Consider the following 25,454-nt stretch of genomic DNA (forward strand, 5'->3'; position numbering starts at 1 on the left):
GGGGTGCGGGCTGGGATCCCTCAGAGAGGCTCTGGCATCACACAGAGAAACCCACTCCGCTGCCTGGAGCTGGGGCTCAGGATGGTGGGAGTCCGTCCCCACGTTTTGTGGTGAAGGAAGATTTTAGGTCAGTACTAAAGCTCTGTGGTCACAGACGGCTCAGGATGTGGATTCCTCAGCGTCTCGGTCCACAGTGACAACACCACGGTGCTGCGCCTCCGTCACCACCCTTCCAGAGCCTTCTCACCTTTCCAGATTGGAGCCCTTTCCCCGTGGACGCTGCCTCCCTCTCTCCCAGCCCTGGCCCCTTCCTAGGCCCTGGGCTCGGCAGGTGGAAGCAGGCTGTTGGTGGGAGAGTCAGCCCCTGCTCGGTTTCTGGACCCCTCAGGAGGCGGGAATGGGCCTTCTCTGGCCTGGCCTGGTGTGGGGACCTCTGTCCCTCCTCCAGTGCAGTGACCCTGCAGACACAGCGGCCCTGTAAGCAGGCCACAGGGCTCTTGGCCAGGCACACTGCTGAGTCTGCCGGGAGGGACGTGTCCTCCTGCTCCGGCCCAGGTGTGTTCAGGCCAGTGGAGAAGGTGCTGGGGTGGGACCATCCTAATGCCTCCGCCACACTCCCAGGCGCCCTCCTCCCGCCCTCCCCGTTCCCAGTGACAGGTGTGGGCTGCTTCCAGACAGAGATTTCTCCTGGTCTCCCTGCCCACCCTTTACCAGAGGCCTTGGGATTGTGGCCTTATGGCCCCCTCTTTGGCCCCCACTGCCTGTCCACGTGGCCTCCCCTGCCTCGGCCTCGCCCCTGATCTGTGGTCACAGGCTCAGCCCTGTGTCCACTCAGACCCTAGGGAGCTCCCGGTGGGGGCGGGGAGCAGCCCTGCTGGGCAGGACCCAGGGAGTCGGAGCCGTGCTGGAGTGCACAGAGGTCCTCTGCCAGGCACCGTCCGCTCCAGCCTAGGCCAGGCACGCAGCCCCTCCCTCAGGGCCCCACGCGTCCCCTCTCTGCCTGTGCGCTGGCTCAGCCTGGTCTCCTTGCCCCTCCAGACTTTCCCCCAGTCCACTCCCAGCCCCAGGCTCTGTCCCTTCCTGCCCAGGCTGCTGGCTCCAGACCCCCAGGAGCACCATGTGGCTCCTAGAGTCCAGCCAGAGTCCCTGCCTTCTGCCACCACTCCATTGTCCTGCACCATGCTCACCCTAGGGGCCAGCTGTTGGGGCACACCCACTATGACTTTGCCCTCCACTGCCCCTCCCCATCTGTCCTCCAGGCCCACGGGCCATGCTCATGACCCCTGCCTCCGGTGGCATGAGAAGCGGGGACCCTGTGCCTGAGGACTGGAGCGGAGAGGAGGGAAGGGGCAGTGCTGCCGGGTCCTGCTGTCCCTGGGGAGAGCCCCGTGTGCAGCTGGGGTCTGCAGGTCCTCCAGGGTGTTTTCTGGGCAGGGGCCAGCCCCCAGCCTGGGGCTGGAGAGCCATGCAGCCCAAGACCCTGGACTGGCCTGGCCACAGCCTGAGTCTCACTCCAGGACTTTCCTGGACAGACTCCCTGCCACTGAGAGGGCTCCGGGAAACCCCGTGTGGGTGTGAAAGTGGAGCTGCCCGTCAGCAGAGGCATGGGACAGCGCCCTGTGGAAGAGCCGCTGGGGTCAAAGGGCCCCTTTACAGCTGGGAGGGCGGCTGCACCCCAGGGGCCTCTCCCACCTCCAGCCCCACCTTGACTCCCACCTCTCTGACCGCAGCCCTCCACCAGGTCTGAGCAGCTCTGCCCAGGACCTTCGCACAGCTGGGCTTCTGCCGGGAAAGGTGTGTCCTCCCCGAGAGACGCTCCAGGTGGCTCCCAGCTCTGGGTCCCTCCTCCAGTGTCACCTGCTTGGTGAGGCTGTCTTGCTGCCCACCCTGCCTCTGCTGTCTTCCACACTCATGTCTCCGTCTCTGCCTCTTCTGTGTCCCCCAGAGACGTGGCCTGGTGGACTCCCACTGCCCGGGGCCCAGGGAGACCTCAGCCTGTCAACTAGAAGCCGAGGGAGCCACCGCCTCCCAGGAGTCGGGAGCAGAGGAAGGGCCACGGGGTGTGGGGGTGGGCCCCGTGACGTGCTCAGCTCCTCCCTGGGGACTGCCCCATTCTGGGGTCCTGGGGCTCCTGGCCCGGAGTCGGGGTGCACTCCTGCTCTGGAGCTTTGGCCTCCCGGGCAGCTGTTCCTGCCCTGGCTTTCTGCTGTGGGCCCTGGTGGGTGGGAGGGCGTCCTGCTCAGGTGTTGGCAGACACCCCCCAGAGCGGGCATAAAGGCTCTGACGTGGCCGGGAAGAGTGTCCGTGCCGCTCGTTGTGGGTGGGTGGTGCCGGCCTGTGGGCAAGACCCGTCTCCACTTCACCCCTCCAGGTCCAGCAGTTCAGCCGAACCTCCCGCTCCCTGAGGTGTCGCAGCTCTGTGGCTTGGACCACAGCCAGAAGACACACCAAGGACATGTGACAGGCACCGTGTGGCCCTGAGACTCAGGGAAAGAAATCCCCTTTCCTGCTGCAAGCTTTGGGAAGGAACGGGGACTCTGTGGGGACTTTCCTGGGAAGCAGTGGGACTTACCCGACTTTTGGTTTCTCCAGGTTGGAGCTGCTGCCTGCCAGGGCGAGGCCGGGCTGGGAGGAAGTGAGCTCTTCTCCCAGAACCTTCCGCTGGCCCAGCCCAGGGGACACACCTCGGTGCCTGGTGGTGGGGATCCGCCTCGCGCTCCCTGAGCTCAGCCCCCCTGCCCTGGCTCCTGCCTGGGCCAGCTCCTCCTGCCTGGGGGCTTGGCTCCCCCACCCGGCTGGGCCTCAGTTTCTGATACCACTTGCAGAGGACACCTGGAGGAACTGCAGCCCAGGGCTGCTGGGGTGGACAGTGAGCCTGTTGGTATCCCCACCCCCGGGGCCTGGATCCCCCCTGCCCTGTATGTGCCCACCCCCTCCCAGCCTAGCAGCAGGGCGTCCAGGGGACATCCAGAGTCCTTCTTCCTCTGATAAGGAGGAAGTCAGAGGAGCAGGCTGGGCCTCTGTCGGGTCTCAGGAAGGTGACCCCTCCAGGCTCATGTTTGTTCGCAAACAAGATGAGGAAGCTCGGTCAGCCAGCGCTGCCTTGGCTGCTACCGGGCCTGGCAGGTGACTTTCCTGTAGCCTGAGTGCTCTGGGAGGCTCTGTGCCCTCCAGCCTGCCTGGGTGGGTCTGACCCGGTCTCCCCGGCAGCCGGGCCTGCTGGGTGCCTGGCCGTGAGGGCCTGAATGGTTCTGCCTCTGTCCTGGAGACCTGCACCCAGGCTCCTCTGCTGATGGCGCCCGCCTGGGTCTTCTGCTGGGTCACAGGAGCCAGAGATGGCATCGCCCTGCAGACCGGCTTCTCCCGCTGGGGGCCAGAGCGGACAGCATGTCACCTGGTGGGCGACAGGCCCGCAGCAGTGACCACAGGCAGCAGGAACTCCAGCTGGCTTGAGTTCACCTCCCTGAGAGCTAAGCCCGCCAGGTTACACCTGCCAGGTGACAGGCCTAGTGACCTATGATTGACACTAGAGTTACGGAGGCGCCATTCCTACCAGCCGAGATCAGGCTCCCTGAAGAGAGGCTGAATCGGGCAGGGGAAGCGGACCCTCCCCCGGGCTCTGGGTCTTCATCCTAATGTTCTTACAGCTTCACTTTATAATCAGGTCTGATTCCCATCACAAGGGACATGGACTCTGGATCAGGAAGCAGATGGGGACCTGCCCACTTTGTAACCCACACTCACCTCTTCATTGTGCACTCTTCAAAAATGGCCACTGATAACATGGTTTGGGATCCACAAAATCTGGGATGGCCCACGGCACCCGGATCCTGGCTGCTGGTGAGGGTGGAGTGTGGGGCGCTGCCCTGAGGTGAGTCTGAGGGGTGAGGGCAGGAGGGGGTGGCCATGCTGGGGGCGTTTCCTGTGGGGTTCCACAGGCCCAGCTGAGCAAGAGGGCAGGTGCAGGGTAGGGGCCATGCCCTCTGGGGACTGGAGGCTGTCCTTGTACATGGGACTCCACCCAGGGTCCGGAAGGAACCACCTTGGGTCTGGGGTGCACCTTGGGTCTGGGTAGCTGCTCCAGAGGCCACAGCAGGATGGCAGGACAGCAGGACCAGGTGGGGAGGTGCTGCAGGGGCACTGGGGGAGAAGCCAGGACTCCAGAGCTGGGGGGCCCCCACAGCCCAGACAGCCAAACTGCCAGCCACCACCCCCCCCCACCTCTGCCCCGTCGGCCATTCCCCACACCTTCCCCACACGCTGGGGACCCCAGTCTGCCTCCTTAGTCTGGGACCCTGGCCCTACCCGTCTGGCACTGGCCATGTCTCTGTGTGCACGTGGTCCCCAGGGCCAGAACAGGTGTGGACTGCAGTTACTGCGTCTCGAGACTCCTGTGGGCACGGTGGGGTGCACATTTAAGCATCTCTGTTGTGTCGCTTGCTGTGCTCAGTTCTGTCAAGTGAAACATCTTTTTAAAGCCTGAGTGGGCTGGTGGTTTTTAGATTTTTCTCCGTGTTGTTCTGTACTTTCCAAATTTCTGTTTAATCAGATATTTGGTTTGTTTTCGTAGAAGCCATGCAATCTGCATTTAGAACCTGGTCCCAGGGTGGCAGACACATCTGCCAGTGTGGACACTGGGCCCTGCCCTGGTGTCCAGCATACTCCCTTTACCCCTATGGTGGCCACACCTGAACCTGCAGCCCTGGTCCACGGGGGCAGGGATAGTGAGGTTCCTGGAGCCCTTAGCTGCCGGCCAGTAGCTTCTCCCGATCCACTGCAGACCCTGCCGAGCAAGGCCACCTGCACAGGTGTGGGCAGAACTGGAGCACCAGGGAGGAGGCCCGGCCGGCCGAGGCCACAGCCAGGCCAGTTCAAGGCACTTTTCAGCAAGGAAGCCACGGCCACAGACAGTGGGCGGGGAGCAGACTGGTCCACGGCATTTCTAGTACTCAGATGGGCAGAAAGAAGGTTCTAGGACAAGACCCTTTCTTGAGAGGTCAGGAGGAACCAAAACCTTCCCCCTGCCATCCTGATCTGGTTCCCTGTGGGAACAGTGGCCTCTGCTCCTGACTCCTGCCTGCTGGACTTCTGTGGCTGACTCACTGCCTCCTGTTTACATTGCCATGCGTGTGTGTGTGTGTGTGTGTGTGTGTGTGCGCGCGCGCATGTGTGCCCGGGTGAGCACACGTGCAGTCCAGGCAAGGAGAGGCCACGTCAGCAGGCCCTATTCCAGGAGGGAGGCTTCCTCCGCTGGACACTTCCATGGGGCCCAGCAGGTCAGAGGTGACCTTGTGACAGGTGCTGGGGAGGTCACAGCCTCCTGACAGGGCCAGAGCAAAGGAGGCAGTTCTGCAACCCAGGCCCACTCCTGCCGCCCGCTCCTGCTGCCCCTGGAGAGCTCTCAGAGCCGCAGGGTGGCCACCGTGAGGCCGGGGCGCATCCTGGGCAGAGACCTGCTGCCCTGCTGTCCAAGGTCTGGCCGGACAGAGCCTCTTCCTCCTCCTGCCAGACTCCAGACCTGAGACCTTTGGGCCTGGGGAAAAGGTCAGCTCACTTCCTCCCTGCCCGAGGTCTGCGGTAGAACGTGCTCCTGAAAGTGAGTCCCAAAACCCCGGAGCGGGGTTTCCCTGGCTTGGAGAAAGTCCTGCTGGGGGCTTTACTGGAGCCCACAGCTGCCGCAAGGCCAGGGGCCAGCGGGCCGGAGGGGGTTCCTGGAGACCCACAGACTTTCTCTGGGCTGAGTCCTGGAGTCGGCCCCTCCTTCCCGCCTCCCGCCCCTCCAGGCCCCTGCTGGGTGAGTGCGGTGCGCAGGGGTGTGGTTGGCTGGAGGCTGTCCTCCCTCCTGGCTGGGAAGCCTTGTTCTCTGCCCGTGGCCTCCTTTCCTGTGGCCTGAGAGCCCTTTTCTTAGGACGTGAGCTTGGGCGTGGGGTCTGCTCCCCTCTGGGAAGAGCTCCTCCTGATCCTCAGCTAATCACATCTGACAGCTCCTAGCTCCAAACAAGGCTACCTTCACGGGCTCAGGGGACCTGCACTGGCGGGCACTTCTCACCCAGAGCCTGGCAGGGCTTGGGCTCCACCACTGGTCCAGCTGCCACAGTGTGGTCCTCCTGGTGTCTGCCAGTGAGACCTGTCACCCCTGTGTGCTGGGGTCTTGCCATGGCCCTTGGGGCTGTTAGCCTGGGACGAGGGAGGTCCTGTCGCTACCCACCTCCCAGGCCTGACCAGCCCCTGAGCTTGTCTCCTACCTCCTTCCTGCACAGCCTCGCGCCGTGGACAGCAGGGCTGCCTCTCGTGTTGCAGGGGCAGGCAAAGTGCAGCAGCTGTGCGGAGACCGGTCGGGGCTCCTCAGCAAGCCGCACGTCCACTCCTGGGGATGGGCACGCACAACAGAAATGGGAACAGGCGGCCGGGCAAAAGCCCGCACCAGGCTGCTGACAGATGGCAGCAATGGCCCGAGCGTCTACTGACAAATGAAGGGAGGGCATCGTCACACTGATGCTCCAGGGGGCCTGGGCAGCGTCCTGGTGGACGGAGGGGCAAGGCATGCCGTAGTCCCGCCCACACGGAAAGCACAGAAGGCAAACGCCCAGAGAAGGAAAGTGGGTGGTGGTGTCTCGGTCTGAGGGTGGAAGTGAGGTGGACTGACTGCCGATGGGTCTCCCTGGGGAGGGGAGAATGTTCTGGAACTAGAGAGGGCAGTGGTTGCCCAATAGTGAGAGTGCCCTGACTTGTGCATTGTAAAATGTTAAACAGTCATTCCACGTCCTCGGTCTTTTACTTCCCGAAAAATCAACCAGCAAGTGGCAACACTGCACCCTTTCTTGGATCCCAGCCTGGGGTCAGAATTCTGGCCAGGTCCTCTGCTCAGGAATTAGGGGCTGACCCCAAATGTCACCAGTCTGCTCTCTCTGGGTGCTCAGGACCCCTCTTGACTCATTCAGTGGTCAGCAGAATGTGGATGCCGGATGGAGGTCCCCTTCCTGCCTGCACTCCTGTGCTGGGGGTCACTCTTGGGCCTTTTCTGGGCCCGTCCCTCCAGGAGCCAGCTGTGGTACATGAGATCTCTGGCCTCCTCTTCTCTACCCGGCAGAGGAAGTACTGCTTGTCAAGCACCGGTGTGTGTCGGGAGGCCTGTCCAGGCCTCCTCCCTGCTTGTTCTAAGGTCAGCTCATGAGTGACCCTAACCCACCTTCCCAGTCCCTCTGACCTGAATGTAATGACCGAGGTGCAGCACTGACCGCAGGACTCTGTTCCCACGTGCCCTGTTGTCCCTTCCACCGAGCCATGTCCACGGCAGGTTTCTGAGAAGTGCCACTGGTCACCTGGGCTCCCGTTGGGACACAGGCACTGGCTCAGGTTTGGGTGAGGCCCACGCAGGGCAGCCTGCTGCAGAACTGGGAGGCGGGGATCCCTGATGTGCTTCAGGGTGCCAACGGCCCTGCCCACGAGGCCCACAGTGAGGGGTGGGGTCTGGGGAAGCGCGGTAGGGTGCGCCTGGCCCCCTGCCAGCCCCGTGGCAGCTTTTCAATACTGGCTTTCAGACTTCTCTGCCAGGGGCTTGACCTAACTGCCTTCGCGCTACACAGACGGAGCCCTGGGGGCCGAGTGGCTGCGGGTGGGAAGGCCCAGGGTGGTGTCCAGGGGCCAGCAAGGGAGGCGAGAAGGGAGGGGCTGCCAAGGAGGGACACAGATGGCCTTGGCCCGTCTCCCTGGGTGGGCCCACTGCTCCTGGCCTGGGCTCAGACAGGCTCCTGCTGCCCCTCACGCTTGACATTTGCTGGTGACATGTAGGAGGGGCTGCGGGCAGGGTCCCCACCCTCCCTGCAGATGATGGTGTCTGGTTATACAGCCATTTCCTTGGGAAAGAAAGTGACCCGGGGGATTCCTTTTCACTTACACCATCTTGCCAAACTTCAACATCCTGACTTTAAAGCACCGCTTGAAGCTCAGTGCCGAGGTTGACCTTGGCCTGCCCCACGGGCTTGTCCTAGAGGAGCAGAGGGGTCCGGTCTGCTGACCTCTGCTGTGAGTCCGCTGACTTGCGACTGGTCTGCCCTCAGCCCTCGCCAGGCCCCCGGCCGCCCCTTGCCGCTCTGTTCTTGGGCCCTGATCTTGAGTCACCTCCTGTTTTCCTGGGTAGTTAATGTTGAGTTGTCTCCTCAGGAAGGGACGGTCCCTCGGGCAGCTTCTGAGCCACTGTGTAGCTGAGAATGTCTTTCTGTTGCCTGGACACACACCACAGTGACCCACCGTGACCCAGCAGGAAGCAGAAGTCCAGTGTGCAGGGGTGGGGGGCTGTGGCCTGTAACGGGGGAGCCCCTGGGCCCTCGAGTCCCCTGGGCACTGGTCTGAGGCCCCCACTGGAGGGGCGAGGGGTACCGGGCTGGTTCTCCTCACCTTTGCTGAGACCCAGGGAGCCCATGTCCACTGAGGTTTCCTCCGAGGCCTGAGTGTGGGTGGGCTCGCTTCCGAGTGCTCCTGTCTCCCTACTGGAGTCCACTGTCTACCCTGCACTGTCCTCTCCTGCCAGGGCAGGGGCGCTGGGCGTGGCCATGGGGTGCCGTCAGGAGCCGGGTCTCTTAGGCTCATGGACAACGAGCAGCCATTTCCTGCCTCGGTCTCCCCACCTATGGTGACAGCCCTCCCTCATGGACAGGGGTGAGGAGAAGGCCACTCACACACACACACAGGCACCTGGTGGGCAGGTGTGAGGAGAAGGCCACACATACACACACATGGGCACCTGGTGGCCAGGTGTGAGGAGAAGGCCACACACACACACACGGGCACCTGGTGGGCAGGTGTGAGGAGAAGGCCGTCGCACACACACACACGGGCACCTGGTGGGCAGGTGTGAGGAGAAGGCCGTTGCACACACACATGGGCACCTGGTGGGCAGGTGTGAGGAGAAGGCCACACACACACACACACACACGGGCACCTGGTGGGCAGGTGTGAGGAGGCCACTCACACATACGGGCACCTGCTGGGCAGTGGTGGAAGCTTTGCTCACTTTGCTGGTGGTCATGAAACGAGGACATCAGACATTCCTGTGCTCCAGGCCCACCCAGGTGTGACGTGCAGGTGTGCTGGGGTGACACTCCCGCCTCTCCTGAGGGGGGGGATATGGGGAAGAGGGCTGTTCCCTGACCCACCGCTCCTGTCCACAGGATGCCGTCCCTGACCTTGGGCCCGGGTGGGCGCCAGGCCCAGGAAGGCCGGTCAGACCCCTTCCTCAGGCTGAGAATCTGCAGCTCAGCCCACCTGCTCCAGACCTCTGCTGAGGGACTGGAGGTCCCTGGCACTAGACGGCCTCAGCCCCAGTCCCAGTCCCAGGACTAGATCAAGGGGACTGGAGGCGACCGGGTGGTGTCCAGTCTCTGAGGAAGCAGGGACAGAGTCCAGGTGGGTGGGCCCACTGCTCCTGGCCTGGGCTCCGACGTAGGCTCCCTGCTGCCCCTCTCGCCCCAGGACAGGTCTTTCCCTGCCGTTGGAGGCCTCTGACAGCCTGGTGCCCCGACTGTGGCAGCCCATCCTCCTGGACCTGCCAGACCCGGGCTGTGCAGCAGGCAGCCCACTACCAGAGCCCCCTGGACCTTCACTGCTTTGAGAGCACCCAGGTGTCACGAAGGTCCTGCTGTCCGCGGCGTCAGCTCGCCCGCCTGCCCCTGGGTTTGGTTTCTGCCTTCGAGCGCCCTGCAGAGCCTGCCGTGGAGATAAGTTCTGACATATTGTGGAATCCGGCATTTAAAAAGTGATTGTGATTTCACACTTGTACACGTGTCCCAATGCCTCCGCGGTTTGACACTCAGAAGCCGTGAGCCAAGCTTCCTCGCCCCTCGGGCCTTCTGTCTCTTCCTCTCCCTCACCTCATTCTCTCCTGCCAGAGCTAGAGTCACCCAGATGTCTTCTAGTCTTGAATGTGGTTTCCCGACCGCTGTCTTACTTTTCTGCAACAAATTACACACTAGGAGAACCAGACCCAGAGACGTTCACTGTCACCACGAGGCTCTGGGTGTAAGATTTTTTCTGAATTATAAGCAGTGCAATAATTAATATGCATTTGATGAAAACAACCAGCAAATATCAACATTAGATAAATAACCCCCCACTGGGGATTGAGCTCAGGGGTGCTTAACCACTGAGTTATATACCCATACCATACCCAGTCCTTCTTAGTTTTTGAGACAGGGTTTTGGTTTCTTAGGGCCTTAGTCGCTGAGGCTGCATAGGCACCTGAGACATTGCAATCTTTTTTTAGTTAATTTAATAAGTTATTTTTTGGTGGCACTTGGGATGGAACCTAGGGTCACTCTTGCACTAGCTATGTCCCCAGCTCTTTTTAATTTGAGAAAGGGTCTTGCTAAGTTATCCAGGCTGGCCTTGAAGTTGCCATCCTCCTGCCTCAGCCTCCAAAGTAGCTGGGCAGGTGTGCACCACCACACCCAGCAGCCATCTTTTCTTTGTGGTAATCGAATCATTTGTTTAATTAACTAGTAATAATAACGGCGATTCATCTCTAAAGACACAGTGAGGAGCTCATAAAGAAAGCCCTCTGTGGCTGCACCCACTCCGCCCTGAGGGGGCCCCTGCCAGGTCCTTGGCTGTGTTGCCAGGGTCACCTCTGCTGTTGTTTATTTTCTTTAATTCTCAGATACTTCACCTTCCACTAGAAAACTTTGATATGAGTTAACAAGATCTAGGTGTAGTGGGCTGAATCATGGCCCCAAAGAGATCCACGGCTCCATCCTGGAACCTGTGAATATGGGCCCCACACCTTGGGACGTCTTAGCAGTTGGGACTGACTTAGGGACGGAGATGGGGACATTAGCTTCGGTGATCCTGGTGGGCTGAAGTCATCACAGGGTCCCTGTCAGAGGAAGGCCCGAGATGTGAGGCAGGAGCAGAGGCCAGAGTGGGGGAGCCACACTGCTGCTGTGGTGATTAGGATCTGGACTGTCCTCAGAGTCTCCTGGGTGCAGAGGGGGCTTTGGGGAAGTGACTGGATCACGGCGCTCTGACCTCAGCAGTGGATTCAGCCACTGATGGCTGGGAGAGTCCTGGAGCTGGGACCTAGTTGGAGAAGTCAGCCTTGGGAAGCCCTAGGAAGTTCCGTCTTCTCCGCCCTCCCCCACTTCTGTCCTTCCCGGCTGCCGTGAGCCGAGGAGTTCTGCTCCTCCAACTCTTCACTAGGATCTTCTGCCTCACATCGGGTTCAAAGCAATGGAGTCATCTGACCAAAACTCTGAAGTCATGAGCCATAATCGATCTTCCCTCCTCTAAGTTGTTTTCATCAAGTATCTTGGTCACAGTGACCGAGTGTTGACTGATACAGAAAATTGGTTCCAGAAGTGGGGTCATTGTTGTGACTATGTGAACCCCTGGCGCTGTGGTTTGGAAGCCTTTGGAACTGGTTTGTAGGAGGAGTTTGGAAAAGTCGGAGATGCCGGCTGGAGATTCTCCTTCGAATGTAAGGAGAACTTAGTGGGTGATTGTGACGGGACCCCAGAATCCAGAATGCCAGGAGGAACGCAGACAGTAAGACTGTGCTCAGGAACCTTCGCATGGGACGAGGTCTCTGCTGGGAATTGGACCAGAGGCCGTTTGTTACATCCTGGAAAATAACTTCTCTCCATTTTGCCCGTGTTCTGAGACTTTCTGTGAGGCTGAATTTAAGGTGATGGACACATCAGCGGAGGAGATTTCAAGGCAGCACCCATTGAGATGTTGGCGTAGATATTGTGGGCAGCTTGGGGCCAGATTCACCATGAGAACTGGAAGCGGAAAACAGAGGGAAAAGGCTTAAAAACTAGCAGTTTGGCCAGAAAAGCATCGAAAGTTGGGGCCAAGGAGGATGCAGGTGCTCAGGAGAGTAGATAAAAGAGAAGCCCAGAACGTCGCACAGGGCACAGGGATGGTGGGAAAGTGGCCCTGGGGGCAACTCCAACATCCAGGCCACACCCACTCGCTCCACAGTAGAAAAGGGTCCACTGGTTTGAAAGGCGCTGCTTGGAGGGGAGAGCACCAGTGCTGCCCAGGAAGTCATCTCCCCAGGCACTCAGAGGCGGCTGCAGCCGTGGCCCCAGGGGGCCTGGCTGCTGCTCGAGCTGGTGACAGACCTTGGCATCGCCCATGTGGTCTGGTTCTGCAAGACGCTGGAGTCTGGGGGTCATGAAGGCTTCCACTGAGATTTTAAGGAAGGCCCGCAAGGGGCAGACACCGTGTTTCAGGGTCCTCGCTGGCAGTCCCTGACAGGGTGATGTGTGAAGCTGAAAACCGAGGCTGTGATGGAGAAGCCAAGAAGTCAGAGGTGCCGGGAAGGCAGACTGTTTGCAGAGGAGAACCAGGCAGTGAGCAGAGCCAGCACAAGAGAGCCGCACAGGCAGGGCTTCCCCAGCCCCGTGGGACCCACACTCCACCTCCAAGGGTCGTGGAGCCCAACGTGGAGCCACGGGACTTGGTGTTTGCCTGCTGAGTTTTGGTCTGTTTTGACCCCGCCCTTTCTGACTATGCCTCTGTTCCTTCCTTTGGGAATGGGAATGTTCTGCGTGCCGTTTTATGTTGTATCTAAGTAACTTGCTTTGGATTCTGGGGCTCACAGCCAGAAGGTTGCCTTGAGTCTCCGAGGAGATCTTGGACTTGGGTTTTTGATCAGTGGAGGGACTGTTGAGACTGCGGGGACCCTGTGGGTGGACTGGACACATTCTGCACTGTGTGATCATCAGGAGACCCTGGGGCCAGGGATGGAATGTGATGGGTCGTATCTGGAATGTCCCCAGAGTCTCATGCGAGCTGGGGACGGGGGAGTAGTGATGGGATCACGAGGCTCTGACCTCAGCAGTGGATTAATCCGCTGTTGGCTGAATGGATGACCGAGCCCAAAGTGGAGGAAGGATGTCACTGGGGTGTGCCTTGGAAGGGTCTCTCAGGCCTCTCTTAAAAGCCCACATTTATAGAACCAGAGTGATTGACGATTCAAGTTGTGTACTAAACCACAGCTTGCAAAACACATCTTAGCAGATGCCATGGCCCCCAGCCAGAGCTTTGAAGCCCATATTTATTTGGCCACTTGAGAGGGCAAGAGCCCTCTCTGGCTCCCTGCGGAGGAGGTTTCGACACGGCTCTGCTGCCCTGGCAGCTGTGGAGTGAACCCTCCCAGCCAAGCACTGCGGCCTCCGCCTCCCCGTGGTGATGGCTGCCCCGGGAAGGGCCTGAGACCAGGCAGGGAGCAGGCCCGGGCGCCTTCCGCCACATCACTGGGGCCTGTGGGGTCCCCTCAAAGGAAACCCAAGTCTTGAGGATGTGTCTGTGCAGGCCGAGGGAGCCCCGAGAAGCACCTGGGTGTCACAGTCCCCTCCACATACAGCCTCCCATGCCCCTCAGGCCTCTCTCAGCTGGAGGAGTCAGTGGGCACAGCAGGCCTGGGTGGAGCTGAGCACACTGCTCTGGGCTTGCTCCTTCTCAGTGCAAGCCCCTTGGAAGCGGCTGTCAGCGGTGGCTGTGGTCATGGTTACCACTCTTGCTGCATCTCACAGCAAAACAAAGTTGATCCATGATGGCCGGGAATAAAAGACTGACATCTCCCACATGGTGTCGGGCGGGAAGTTTCCCAGGCCAGGCCTAGACAGAGCAGCGCCCACGGAATGTCCCTGAGCCTGATGGGGCACTCGGCACCATCCTGAGCGGCTGAGGAGCCAGAGACCCTCAGAGCCACTGACAGCCCCCTTCTGCCCAGGAGCCTTGGGGTCATGGGGCCCTTCTCCTGTGGCTATCTTCTCCTCTTCTGAGGACGCCAGTTGTGTTGGACCAGGGCCACCCTGATCCTATGACGGCGCCTAGGTTGATGGCCTTCGCAAGACTCCACCTCCCAGGAAGTCAGCCTCAGGCACGGCATTTGTGACCTCAGCTGACCTCCGGGGGCACAACTCCACCCCGACATGTCTTCTCACTCATTGAGGGTTCCCTCTCCAGAGCCCTCCTGCTGTCCTCTGGACTGCTGGCTCTCTGCAGCGGTGAAGGGGGCCACCAGGCTTTCTCCCCTCGTCCTGAGAGCTGGAGAGCCTGCTGTGGGCCCAACCCCTCTCAGCTCCTTGGGGTCCTCCTCATTTTGCTGAAGCATGTCCTGGAGAAGGCACGAGGGCGTACCTCTCCCAGTCCCCGGGAGCATGAACACCTGCCATCCACTTCCATGCCTGGTGCACAGTTTGGCTGGGGATGAAATCCTCAGCAGAAAACCTTCTGAGGGCATTGCTGGGGCTGCCCACCCACTCCAGCAGCTCCACCTGCCCATGGCGGGGGGCCTGACGACAACTTGGCTTTCAAGGATGAGGGAGATGTTCCTCAGAAATATTTAGGAGTCTCCTTTTTTCCCCTTCATTTTCTGAAATTCACAATATTTTAATTCACTATTACTACTCATGGTTGTGGCTCCTTTTCAACTGGACCTTTTGGCCTGAAAATTCACATCCCTTCAATTCAGAAACTTCGGTTTCTGTGTCAGGCAGCCTTGTGTTACTATAACGAAACCACCAAGGCAGGCTGTTTTATAAAACGGTTTATTTTAGCTCATGGTTCTGGAGGTCCAAGGTCAAGGGGTGGCCTCTGGTGATGGCTTTCCTGTTGGCAGAGTCCTGAGGCAGCACAGAGAATCCCATGTCGTGTGTGTGTGTGTGTGTGTGTGTGTCCTCTGGTCTCCCTCCCTATTTTATAAAGCCACCAGGACCCAGTCATAGGGGCCCCCGCCTGTGGCCTTGTCTAATCCTGATCCCTCCAAAGCCCCCACGCTCAGCACCGGGTGGCCTTTCCATCCTCCTGATACCTCACGGTGGTGACTGAATCTCAGCAGGGTGCCATGGGGGACACCCAAGCCCCCCCCAAACCACAGCGCTCTGCCCCATCCTGCCTGGGTTCTCTGGCTGGGGTCCTGCTGGCCACACACCCAGCCTCTGCCTGTCTGGCTTCCTGTCTTCTCTGTCAGATGCCCTTGTCCCTGCCTCCCCACTGTCCACTGAGTTTCAGTGGTGGCTGCACTTGACCCTCCAGCTCTGTCTTGGGCCTGTGCTGCGTGCTGGGGGCCGCCTCTCCTCTGGAGCCGTGAGCAGCAGGGGTGCTACGGCCAGCACTGTCCACCCATGACTCGCCTGTTTCTTCCAGGGTCCATAGTTTCCCTCTCGCCCCGTCTGCCTCATGTCACCAGGCATTCACTGGTGGCCTGCTCTCTGGCCACGAGCCACGAGGATCCCCTGAGACTTAGGCACATAATGCTGAGGTGCAGGAGAGGCCTCAATTCTAGAACCTGGGTGGCCTCGCAACACGGGTTCCTTTAACTCAGAATCAGAACCCGCCACTATAGACCGAATGTCTGCGTCCCCAGTTCACATCCGGGCATCTATGCCCCCAGGGGCTGGTGTTGACGTGGGCCTGCAGGAGGTGACGAGGTCACGAGGAGAAATCCTGATGGGAGACCCAGAGCTGTCCTCTCTCTGCTGCGTCAAGGCACAAGGAGAAAGTGGCCATCCACAATCCTCCCCAGACACGGACCTGCTGGCACCTGGACCTCGGACGTCCAGACCAGAACCAGGAGAAACAGTTGCTGGTGTTGAACGGCGAGGGGACAGGCGCCGGGGTGGGGGCAGGAGGGAGGGACTCATTCTATGAGTGGCCCACGTGCTGACCCTCAGGAGCCTTCTTTGTCAGAAGCACTTACCTGCAGCCCTGCCTGGCTGGAGTGGACCCATGAGGAGACACAGTCCCCAGCACACGACCTGTTATCTGCTGGAGAAACGCAGGCGCAAAATCAAGTCGATAAGCCTACCCTGAAGGGCTTTTGTGACCAGATCTAGGAGCTCAGGATATTAAGGATAATTCTTCCTCACCATAAAATCTGAAATGATTTATGTTAAGAATCCAATTAGAGCCAGGAACAGTGGTGCACGCCTGTAATCCCAGTGGCTCGGGAGGCTGAGGTAGGAGGGTCACAAATTCAGACCCAGCCTCAGCAAAAGTGAGGCACTTAGCAACTCAGTGAGACCCTGTCTCTAAATAAAATACAAAATAGGGCTGGGGATGCGGCCGAGTGCCCCTGGGTTCAGTCCTCAGTACCCCGCCCCAGGAAAGAAATCCAGTTACTAGTGGTCAGTGTGAGACAAGGTGACTAGGGTTGTCATGGCAGTGGGGTCTTGAAAGTCTGATGTCATCCTGCTGTCAATCAAAAGTCAAGAGGTGGACCTGGGTGGGACTTTCTGGAAATTTCTCTGGACTGCCCCAATAAAACTGGAGTGCAAGAGTGGCACGCTGTCCCTCTCCTCTCTGAGAGGAGCCCCTCTCCCTTGAGAGTGTCCCTGCTGCCCTTTTCTGCCCCTTTGATAAACTCATGCCCATTACTCTGAGTGACAAGCCTGAAATCTTTCTGACTTGATCACAAGACGCAGGGTTTGAGGCGGGGCAGGGGACGGTCCTTGAGCTGCCTCAGTGTGTGGAAGACCCCAGCTCTGTACAGAACCACCCACGTCGCCATGCTTTGTGACAGCCGCCTGAGCCGGGCCAGGACTGTCACCTCTGTAGCCACCTGCAGAGCCTGACAGAGCAGGGGTCTGGAGAAAAGACCCCAGGTAGTGGGGGGGGGTGTGCCAGAACCCAGAGTGTCCCTGTCCCTTGGCCTCCCACCAGCCCCTTTGCCCTCTGGCCAAGCTGGACACAGCCATCTGTGCGGCCAGCTCAGGAGGCCAGAACACAGTGTGGGCTCCAGGCCGCAGGAAACATCAGGTAGGGGTGTCGCGAGGAGCACTGGCCGTCAGGTAGGGGTGGTGCCTCTCTGCATTGGCCGGCACAGACACGGCTGTCCAGCTGCCAGGGCTGGAAGTCCTCACTGCGCTCCACCCTGGATCCCTGGCCGCCTCCAGCTGGGCTGCCCTGCCCTCCCTCCTCCCCTCTCCACCAGAGTGACTAATAGCCCGCTCCCCTGGGTGTAGGCACGTCTGCTCCCAGGCCCTCCTGCCCCTGCACATCTGCATTGAATCCAGCATGACGCAGCGCAAGGGGGGGCCGTGGGGGAACATGGGGGCCGTGGGGGCCGTGGGGGCTGAGAGATGGGTGGCCAAAGCCCTCAGGACCTTCGGCTGGCGAGTGCTGGCCAGGTGGACATCCCGTGCCGAGGGGAGGGATCGCTTCTGTTTGCTTCGCTGGGAGCCATGGACACAGGGCTTGACCCTCAGCCACAGTCAAGAGTGCAGACTTGGAATGTGCTTCTCTGGGAAATGAGCCCCAGCGTCCCCGGCGTCTGGGGCTCCTGCAGGCCTTGCAGATGTTGGGGAAGAAGGAACACACATGGGTGTCCTGGAAATCCCTGGGTTCAGAGGTCCCAGTCCACTACAGCCCAGCTCCGAGAGAATGCCCAGCCCCTGGGGCCATGGCCGACCCCAGCCAGACTCTGCTGAGCCCTGAGACCACCTGAGAGAGTGCCCAGCAGAGGGCAGGGGCTCCAGCCTGGGCCATGGGGGATGGGCCAGTGTCAAGACACGGCCCACTGCCCACTGAGGAGGTGCAGCAGGCCCCAGGGCTGCACCGCAGGAGGATGGACTTAAGGATGGGTGGAGAGGAGGCTTGTGGGGCCACCAAGAGGGGCCACACTCCAACCCAGACCTCCCGGCACGTGCACACGCTTGGTCACAAACAGCAACTGAGTCAACCACGAGGCCTCACGCCCAGGAGCACAGAGGGACCGTGTGCGCAGAGCAGAACACATCAGCAATGAGGAAATCAGCCCTGTGGTCAGCCTGCCCAGTCGCAGCCCAGGGGCGGGCTGGAAACACCCCTCCGCCCTCTGTCTGCCATGCTGATCTGACCACGCCGCATGCCTGGCCTGCACAGCTCCGCTGCCTGATGCCCACACTGCACCCTCTCAGAGCGAGCTTCCTCTCTCAGGGAGGTCAGCCTGGCCTTGCTTTCACCTGTCCTGAAATTCCTTTTCGTGATGACGACAAGGACCCTCATGGCCTGAGTTGAGGTCCATCTCCCTTCAGGGGACCTCCTCAGGACCCTTGCCCCTGGGACACAGCTGCTCCTCAACAGCACAGCAGAGGGCTGGGCCTTGCTGCAGAGTGACCAGGAGGTGGGCACCAGCTGCCCAGCACCACAGGACAGAGGGTACCCAGTGGGGGGAGGGCCAGCCCATTGTACCTGCCCATAGCTGCGGGATTCAGCTGCTGCCCTGTCCTCTGATGTCATCCAGCTCCATAGGTGACTCCCCCACCATATCACGCCTCCCCAGCCTCCCTCCCTGCCCCACCAGGCTGCCCCCACCTCTGCCCTCTACAAACCTGGAGTTGCCCTGGAGCCCGCACCCCTGTGGACCTCTGTAAAGTGGGCGGCTCGTTGCCATCCATCAGACCAGGGAGGCCTGCCCTGTGCCGGGCTCTGCACCCCACACACCCTTGACCCACCGTCCCCAAGGACAGAGTCTGTGGGTCTTTGCTGGAGGTGCACGGTGGGGTGGGGGAGGGGCCCCCATCATGGGCACTTCGTGGACAGTGGCGGCTGCAGAGAACACAGGTGCACAGGACAGGTCCCGGCAGGGCAGCACACCACGCCATAACGGCCACAGAGCAGGAGGGCGTGGTGGGCAGTGGGGACCCCAAAGTGAGCAGGCACCCCATCCCTGAAGGGCCATTGCTCCACGTACGCTCATGTCTTTTCCTTCTCCCTTGACCTCGCCAACATCTGACCGATTTCCCCCCAAACACGTGCCATCCTTTTCTCTCTGTGTGACAGTCATGACTTGATCCCTTCACAGGTCATCTTTGAGCATGCGTGACTTGGGACCGTGAGAGCTCCTGGGTATGAGGCGGCCCCTTGGAGCAGATCTGCGCCCCTGCCCAGTCCTACTTACTCATGATTTCAGAAAGTCAACAAGTCAAAGTGCTCGCAGAGGAACAGGCTCAGGTCCCACAAGGCGCGTCAGCGTTAAACCAAAAGGGAACTGGCCCTGTGAGCAGGCTGGTTCTGGTCTGGGGGCCCCGGATGTGCGGCCTGTGGAGGAGACACACACGGGTGAGCTCAGGAAACAGCGGTGCCAGCACCGGAAGGCCACTGCAAATGGGGGTCAGTCCGAGTCCCTTCAGGATGTGGCCGTGGGTTTACCCTGTGCCATGGCTGCCCCCCGTTTCCCCATTGGCTGTAGCCCTAGGCAGTGGCCAGCCGAGGCTCTGCCCCCTGTAGCTGGGCATCCCCAGCCCCCCCGCCTCGTGCCAGCCTGCACATCCTCACGCCCACAGCCAGCCCCCGCCCCTTCCCACCAGCAACGGCAACAACAGCAGTCACCATTCTAGGGTCCAAGTGACAGGCTGGGCTTGGGGGGCCCTGCAGGCCTGCAGAACCTCAGCCTCAGTGCCCAGGGTTGAGCCCTTTCCTCTCGAGGACGCCTGTCCCAGGATGTCCAACTGACTGCCTCGGTCATCCTTACAGCTGCAGGCCGGGTGTCCTGAGGCCGATGAGCAGTTGACCCCTGCCTCCCGAAGCCCCACCGAGCATTCTGGTCAGAAAGGGACTGGCCACCCAAATATCTAGCAGTTGCTGCTCTGAGCCCAGCACCCCTGAACCGGCAGGGGGTGGCCTAAAACGGTGTGCGGGTGGCTGGCCAAGCATCTGTGCTGTGGCTGCTGTCTCCCCCTGAGCCGGCCACACACCTGCCCGCTCCGCTCCTCTGGGGGCGTCTCCACAGTGGGGCTTCTTCACCCCCAGGAAAGAATGGGGCTCTCTGAGCAGGGAGCTGTGGCTGGGGAGGTGTCACTCCTCCTGTCCTTTGTCAGGCTTAGGCTTGGGAGGCAACAGTAGCCGGGCCACATGTAGAACAGCCACCACCTGCAGCCCGGGGACAGAGGGCTCAGGCACAGAGTGCATCCAGGGACACAGAGGCATGGCTCAGACCAGGGCTTCTCACCTGCGGTGACTTTGAATTCCAGAGGATCCTTGGCAGACTCCAGAGACGCTTCACGTTGTCACTCTCGTCCGGTGGCAGTGGGGACGCTGTTCACACCTGCATGCACTTATCCTCTGTGTCCCTCCTCCATCCCTCCTCCATCCTGCCCTCCTGTCCTGGGAGGCACAGGTTTGCTCCTGGAGCTTAAGGACGGACCCCAGAGGACACAGTGCCAGTGACCACATCAAGGGTGCACGCCCAGCTCAGCGCCACACCTGCTAGCCCTGAGGACCTGAAGGGTGTCAGGCTGGTGACTCATGGGGCTCCCTGCTGACTGGACCTCCTGCAGAGGCCCTGGGGTCCTGACACCGAGCCTTGGGCATGGAAGGACTGGGGCCTCAGGTCAGGTTTGCTGGAGACAAGGGCTTCAAGGGGCCTGAGGCCCTGGGAGCTGGGTGGGTGCCTGAGAGGAGGGGCCACCAGGGCTGGTGAATGGACACTGAGAAGGGCCACAACAGGGCCTCTCAGAGAGCCAGAGAGGGAGAAGGGAGGGTAGTGGAGGCCGGCTGTAGAGGAGGCCCAGCTGTGGGAGGCCGGGGCCTACGGAAGCCCTCCTGCACACCCGGGCTTCCCAGGACGGACAGGCTCTGGCAGGTCGTCTGGAGTTGTGTCCGACCACTCAGGAGTCAGGAGATCGGGGAAGAAGGTTCCCCATCCTGTTCCACCTGCAGGGTCAGGCCACCCACTCACCTCCAGGGGAAACAGGCATGACTCAGAGCCCAGGCCTCTGCCCACACTGGTGGCAGTTACCCACAGCCCGTAGCTGGCAGGTCTCAGACCGCTAAGAACGGAGCCCTCGGCTCGCCCACTGGCTGGGAGTAGTGGTCACTTCAGGAGAGGATCCTGCCCCCAGGCTGCTCCTCAGGGCAGCAGGGCTCCGCTTGCCTGGCACCCTGTCCCTTGGCCAACACCCTTCCAGGATACACCCTTGGTGCCCGTGTGGCCTGGGAAGTGGGACCTGGGCAGACAAGTCCTCGGGTGGGGGAGGCCCGCAGGAGCCAGGGCCTGGCAGCCCACGGCAGCATCCTCACCTGGAGAAAGAGCGTCTCCAGGTGCACCCCCCACCCACAGGAAGTAGAGGACAGGAAGGAGCATTCCTTGGTGATGGGCACCTCCATCGATTCAGGGAGGCAGAGATTTCTTCCTTCCGCTCGTTTACTCATTTGCTTTGGTCGGTGCTTTGCAGAGGTGCATGAGGGTAGGCGTCTACACGTGCACAGCCAGGTCTTGTCACGGTCCTCTGCATCTCCTCCCCTCCCCTGCCCTCCACCTCCCTCTGTCCCATGATCTCCCCTCTGGGCCACTCTGCCCACTCTCCCCTTCCCTGGTCAGCCTTCTGCCTGGCCTTGACTCTCCGGGTCTGGCTTATCTCACTCAGCATGACCTTCTCCAGCTCTGTCCATCACCGGCCACAGACCTTAGGAGGAGCCCCTGTCCCCATCTGGGGCATGGTGGACGGGCCCATGTTCCTGCCTGCCAAGGGAGACTTTGCCCTGGCTGCCCTCCCACCCTCCTCCACGGGCCTGTCCTGCCCTGGGGAGAAACATTCCGGTGTCTCGTCAGCCCCTGGGCCACGTCTTCTGGTGACAACGTCTGACATGCCACGTCTCTCTCTTGCAGGCGAGGAGTGTGGATGCTGCCGTCACCTGTGTTCCCGACCCCAGACAGGGCGTGTGAGTAGTGAATGACGGAGGGATGCGGGGGACCAGCACCCAGCCCGCCAGCTGTCTCTCCTCTTCCAGAGCCTGGTCCCCAACAGCACCTGGTGTGACTGACTGCTGCCTGGCTCGACCCGCCCCCGCCGCCGGCTCGGCATTCTGAGCGAGGGGCGAGCGCTGCATGATGAATGGCTGCAGAGCAAGGGGCACTGGCCAACGAGGGGAGGCCAGGTGCCACGGCAGGACGGTCTCAGAGAAGGGAGGTGTGCCTGGTCCTGGGCCCATACGACCCATGTGGGGGCCCCAGATGACAGTGTTGACACTAGACACCATTAAAAAAGTGTTTTAACCAACCAGGTGAAATTCTCTTTGTTAAAAGGAGCCATGTGATCCAAGCCACAAGATTTACATGTCCAGAGCTGAGGGCTGCTAGGCTCTGGCAGTTCCCCCAGGGGACTGCACAAGGCCAGGGAGCTCTTGGAGGCTGGCTGATGCGGCACAGCTTTGGGGAGCATTAGGAAAATAGTCACTCAACAGCCACTAACACAGAGACTGCCAGGCGCAGTGGTGCACGCCTGTTACCCAGTGGCCTGGGAGTTGGGCCAGCTTCAGCAACTCAGTGAGCCCCTGATCAAATTAGTGAGACCCTGTCTCTAATTAAAAACAAATAAGGGCTGGGGACGTGGCTTAGTAGTAAAGCACCCTGGGTTCAATCCCCAGTACCAAAAAAAAAAAAAAATCCCATAGATGTGGACACCTCCTTCGCGGACCTTGCCAATAAGCCACGGCCCTATGGAAAGTTTGCTGTTCACGGAAAATGCCCTCGGCCACCTTGTGCTGGGGACTCTGGACAGACAGTGTTCCATGAGGCAGGACTTACTGCAGGTGACCTGGAGAGGTCCAGGGCTCAGAGTGGGGCCTCAAGGCCAGGGTGCAGCCTGCGCTGGACCCTGCTCTCCAAAACCCAACCTAACACTGCACCCTGCTTGCAGGGTCTGCGGGTCCGCCAGCCTCTGTGGGCCACTCCCCAGGGTCCTGTACTGCGTTTGTGAGCTGCCAGCTGTTTCAGGAACACACCGTGTCACCGTGTCACTGCTTGGGCTCTGGGCAGGGCAGGACAAGGTGACACTGGGGAGAGCACACCTGGTTTGTAGCAGGCGCAGGCGCAGCCTGAGCATGGCAGGACTCCGGCCTCGCTGGTCTCACACTGTCACCGAGCTCTGGTCTGACCGGATTCGGTTCCTGCTTTGGGTCACAAATGGGTCAGGTGAACTCACTTCTGGTCAGTAAATTCAGGGGTGGGCCTATGCTCGTCGCGGGAAGCGGCCCACATGGTCATGTTGTTGTGGGTCTGCCAGGAGTGGGCACAGCCTACAGTTCCAATGCCCGGCTCGCACTCGGGACCTTCAGTATTGTGCAGGGGTGAAAATTTGCTGAGCCCCCAGGTCGTCCTGAATGACCCCAGTGTGTCCTGCCAGTTTCTCCTGCTTGGAGCAGGCGGCACCTGGAGCCAGGCCGAGCAGCAGGTGGACCTAGCAGGGAGAGGCCAGGTGTGGATCCCTCAGAAAGGACTGATCCCTCTGTGCCACGGGGCATGGGTGGAGCAGTCGCCCTGGTGCTACACCTCTGTGCCTCCCAGCCTGCAGGACAGGACCCGCCACCATGCCATGCAAACCAAATGCCCACGTTGGCGTGTGGCTGAAGACCTGGAGGCTCAATGGAGGAGGCTGGGGCATCCACAGGGACAGAGCGGTCAGACTGCGTGGGGAGGAGGGGCCGCCTGCCGCAGGGGCACGGCTGCCTGCTGGGGCGTGAGCTGAACGCCCAGTCCTCCCTCCTCCGCCCAGGCCAAGGCCAGGCCTGGGCACGGTTCTCGAAGGTCCTTCTTACCTGAATAGCTCCGTCTCTTGTGAGAAGGGAGGTCATGGTGGGTCTGTGGACATCAGGGGGCCGTCGTGGGGCTGCAGGCTTTTCTGAATTTGATACAAACAATTAAAAAGCCAGTCTGACTGACTCAGCTACATCCTGTGACGGGCCATGGTCTCCTCTAAACCTTAACCCACTGGGCAGCTCTGCCTGGGCCCTGGCTGGCGGCCTGCTTGCTAATGCACACGGTCTGTAGGTGACCCTACGGACAGGCTGACCCACCAACCCGCCCTGGGAAGCGGTGTCTCCCCCACACCCCAGAATGTGGCTGGACATCCTGGACAGGCCATCCCTTGGGCCTGTGTGGGCAGCCCCAGGGCATCTGTCCTCTGCAGGCCTCAGCAAGGGATGCAGAGACAGCAGGTGGCTGGGAACGTGGCCACTGCTCGGCCCCATCAAACCTCCATAGCCACCGTCACTTTGTAGCACCCCCTCTGCAACCCTCTCTGAGCTAGTCAGTGTGGCCCTGCCTGGTCTGCACAGAGGGGCCTATTCCTCTTGGGGTCGGTCGTGGGGTCCCTGTCCCTGCGTGTGGGAACTGGGGCTTGCCTGTCTCCCCCTCTGCTGGCTTTGGGGCCCTCCCTGGGAACCTTCTCCACAGGGTCCTGGGGTGACGACTGCTTGGGTAAGACAGTGTCGGTTCCTCTTTTAGGCTCCTAAGGCAGACAGGAAGTCAGGACGTCATTTTAACTAAACGTCTGCTGCTTTTTCCTCTTAGAGGCCGGGTTCTGTCGCGGTTCTCCACGGGGCGGCTGGTGGGTGCTTGTCAAGGACCACTCTGGTCCACACGAATGTCCACCAGGGGTAAGGCCCACCGCAGAGCAGCCTCTGCCTCCCGGAGGCCCAGGACCCTGCCCCACAGGCAGATCGGTTGGCGCTCGTCCCTGAGTGGACAGCCCAGCTGTGCCGGGGACGAGGCCAGTGGCCTGCCTGGAGCAGACCCACGTGAAACGCCAGGCAGGTGCCACGCTCATGGTCCTGAACTTCAGTCCTGACTCTTCATCATGAGAACCCAAGCCGACTCCCTACACAGGGCGTGGTGGCCTCCCTGTGACCCAAGCCTTGGCCCTGCCCCAGCCTGGCCTCCGTGACTGACAGCTCTTCAGTGGGCCTTCGGGGGCTCCTGCTGCCCCAGGGAGCTCAGCAGGCCGTGACTCCGTCAGGAGTGGCGCCCTGCCAGCCGTCCCCGGCCGACTGCCCACAGGAAGCTGCAGGCCTGGTGTTCCAGGGCCCAGCTGCACTCCACACACCCACTCTGTCCCCTTCCCTCCTGGTCCCTGCAGAGGACAAACTAAGGTTAAGACTCGGACACGGTTCCCCTCTTCCTAAACAGGCGCCGCGATGCAGGGGAAGCCTTTCTTTTCCTTTCAAATGAGGTAGTTTTACCAGAAAGCGAACAGAGAGGCTAAGCATTCAGCAAAGCGAAAGCCCAGCCTGCCAGGACTTGATGAACCCGCAGGCGGAGACCGCGGTGCCACTGGAAGTCTGAGGTGCTGCACCCTGTGCCCATGGCCTGGTGGGACCTTGCGAGGCAGCAGTTGGGGGACACCATGGGAAAGTCCCCAGTCTCACACAGCAACACAGTAGCATCGAGTGACCCTCTCTCCCATAGCAGGTGGTCACAGCAGCCAGACCTGGACCTCCACAGCTATGGCCCAGTCCACCAGAGCCACCAACCTGGGAGTCCTGGTCTCTGGTGGTTGCCGTAGCAGCCCAGGGTCACAGACCCAGCACAGCACACCCCTGCCTTGTGGCCCCTAGGACTGCAGCTCACAGCCCCAACCACGGAAGCCCTCAGGCTCCGGGCCTCCCAGGGCCCCGCAGCACACCCGCCCTCCTCCAGGGGCTCCTCCACACACACCCACCCTCCTCCAGGGACTCCTCCCCACACACCC

General features: G+C 60.8%; 3 long non-coding RNA genes across 5 annotated transcripts; 1 reads left to right on the top strand and 2 right to left on the bottom strand.

Moving 5' to 3' along the window:
• Positions 1-2,931: 2,931 nt before the first annotated feature.
• LOC125616989 lies at positions 2,932-5,605 on the bottom strand. The gene is made up of 3 exons (XR_007347848.1): positions 4,306-5,605; positions 4,061-4,140; positions 2,932-3,877 (listed from the first exon to the last, which is right to left on the bottom strand). It is a non-coding gene; the product is annotated as an uncharacterized LOC125616989 (long non-coding RNA).
• Positions 5,606-5,670: 65 nt separating this feature from the next.
• Positions 5,671-21,986, top strand: LOC107136535. Of its 2 annotated transcripts, none has more exons than XR_007347844.1 (3): positions 5,671-5,794; positions 18,791-20,317; positions 21,596-21,986. It is a non-coding gene; the product is annotated as an uncharacterized LOC107136535 (long non-coding RNA). The 2 variants fall into 2 exon arrangements; XR_007347845.1 differs by lacking the exon at positions 5,671-5,794 and having other exon boundaries at positions 17,086-19,047; positions 19,959-20,317.
• LOC125616988 lies at positions 10,318-20,074 on the bottom strand. Of its 2 annotated transcripts, XR_007347846.1 has the most exons (4): positions 19,937-20,074; positions 19,683-19,857; positions 18,887-19,026; positions 10,318-11,774 (listed from the first exon to the last, which is right to left on the bottom strand). It is a non-coding gene; the product is annotated as an uncharacterized LOC125616988 (long non-coding RNA). The 2 variants fall into 2 exon arrangements; XR_007347847.1 differs by lacking the exons at positions 19,683-19,857; positions 19,937-20,074 and adding an exon at positions 19,318-19,452 and having other exon boundaries at positions 10,319-11,774.
• Positions 21,987-25,454: the final 3,468 nt, after the last annotated feature.

The sequence above is a fragment of the Marmota marmota genome, unplaced genomic scaffold, assembly GCF_001458135.2.
Source record: "Marmota marmota marmota unplaced genomic scaffold, marMar, whole genome shotgun sequence".
Classification (NCBI taxonomy): domain Eukaryota; kingdom Metazoa; phylum Chordata; class Mammalia; order Rodentia; family Sciuridae; genus Marmota; species Marmota marmota.